We start from the raw sequence: 2458 nt of genomic DNA, 5'->3' as shown, positions 1-2458 counted from the left end.
TCCGTAGGACAACCATAATCAGAATCATAGGCTAGCTTCTAGGGTTTAGCCTCTATGATGTCGTGGTAGATCAACTCTTGTAATACTCATATCATCAAGATCAATCAAGAGGAAGTAGGGTATTACCTCCATCGAGAGGGCCCGAACCTGGGTAAACATTGTGTCCCCCGCCTCCTGTTACCATCGGCCTTAGACGCACAGTTCGGGACCCCCTACCCGAGATCCGCCGGTTTTGACACCGACATTGGTGCTTTCATTGAGAGTTCCACTATGTCGTCACGATAAAGGCTTGATGGCTCCTTCGATCATCGGCTACGATGCGATCTAGGGTGAGGTTTTTCTCCCCGGACAGATCTTCGTATTCGGCGGCTTCATACTGCGGGCCAACTCGCTTGGCCATCTAGAGCAGATCGATAGCTACGCCCCTGGCCATCAGGTCATATTTGAAAGCTTGAACTACACTGCCGACATCCACGGAGACTTGATCTTCAACGAATTTGAGCCCATGTTAGGTGCGCCGCACAGTCACGACGAGCATGACTTAGCCCTGCCGTCGGACGGTGTTCGGGAAATCACACCAGCGGCTACTCCGGCCCTCAATCCGGAGCAAATCGTGCCATCCGAGGACGGGTGGATGGACCCCGCCACAGAGGCCGCACACTCAGTGGCGATAGAGCCGAATACCGACTTCACCTCCTATGAGACCTGTGTCATCGGACCCTTGGATGCGTCCCCGGCCACAGGCTCCAAACCGCTTGCGTCCGTGCCTATCGAATCTGATTGGCCACCGATCATGGAGTTTACCTCCGCGGATATCCTTCAACACTCACCCTTGGGCGACGTGCTAAATTCATTGAGGTCTCTCTCCTTGTTAGGAGACCCTTGGCCGAACTATGTCCGGCTTGAGTGGGAAGCGGACGACGAAATTCGTTCCCCACCCACCACCCACTTAATAGCCACTGTCGATGACTTAACCGACATGCTTGATTTCGGCTCCAAAGACATCGACGGTATGGACGACGATGCAGGAGAAGAACAGGAACCACCGCCCACAGGGCACTGGACAGCCACCTCATCATTATATATATATATATATATATATATATATATATATATATATATATATATATATATATGGTGGACACCCCCAAAGAAAGCGATGGCAATAAGGCAATGAAGGATAATCCCCTCGAGAAGCAATCTAAGCACCGGCGTCATCGACGCCGCTCTAAGCCCTGCCATAGCAAAAGCAGCGATACCGACACAAGAGACAATAACACTGCGGATAGTGCCGAAGACGAAGACAATCCCCTCCAGCCAGGCTTCGAGCGGGAGGATGGGCAAGCCAGCCTAAGGAACAGGCGACAGACGGAGAATCAGAGGATGACAATTACATTCCCCTCTCCGAAGACGAGGTGAGCCTCGGCGACGAAGAATTCATCGTGCCTGAGGATCCCATCGAGCAGGAGCGCTTCAAGCGTTGGCTTATAGCCACAGCAAAAAGGTTGAAGAAAAAGCAGCAGCAGCTTCAAGCTGATCAAGATCTGCTAGCGGATAGATGGACCGAGGTCCTGGCAGCCGAGGAATACAAACTCGAGCACCCAACCAAAAGTTACCCAAAGCGCAGGTTGCTACCCCAACTCGAGGAGGAAGCATTAAAGCCTACACTGCCAGTGTATGGTGCGGCTGACCGGCCACCTCGTGGCCGAGACAAAGCGGCACATCAGCCCGGAGTCCAGCCTGCACCCCGTCACCAGTCAAACAAAAACACCAAGGACCGGGGCTACACGCAGGACCTGCGAGACCTATTGGAAAACAAAGCAGGACATACAAGATCGATCTACGGATCACGGGGGCGCGCCTGATATACTAAAAGAAAATCCGGTCGGGCCGAATACAGCAGACAAGACTTATTTGAACTACGTCGCAATGTAGCCCGGCATAGAGGCGCCGCACACCCCCTATGCTTCACTGATGAAGTAATGGACCATGAATTCCCATAAGGGTTTAAACCCGTGAACATTGAATCATATGATGGTACTACAGACCCCGCGGTATGGATAGAGGATTTCTTCCTCCACATTCACATGGCCCGTGGGGATGATCTACACGCCATCAAGTATCTCCCACTAAAACTCAAAGGGTCGGCTCGGCATTGGCTGAATAGCTTGCCGGCAAACTCCATCGGAAGTTGGGAGAACCTGGCAGACGCATTCCTGGACAACTTCTAGGGCACTTATGTGCGACCACCGGATGCTAATGATTTAAGTCACATAGCCCAACAGCCCGGAGAGTCAGCCAGGAAATTCTGGACTCGGTTCCTAACTAAAAAGAACCAAATTGTCAATTGTCCGGATGCCGAAGCCCTAGCGGCCTTTAAACATAACATCTGTGACGAGTGGCTTGCCTGACATCTTGGCCAAGAGAAGCCAAAATCTATGGAAGCCCTCACGACACT

Source organism: Triticum dicoccoides, chromosome 2A (assembly GCF_002162155.2).
Source record: "Triticum dicoccoides isolate Atlit2015 ecotype Zavitan chromosome 2A, WEW_v2.0, whole genome shotgun sequence".
NCBI lineage: Eukaryota > Viridiplantae > Streptophyta > Magnoliopsida > Poales > Poaceae > Triticum > Triticum dicoccoides.
This window is presented reverse-complemented; position numbering follows the sequence as displayed.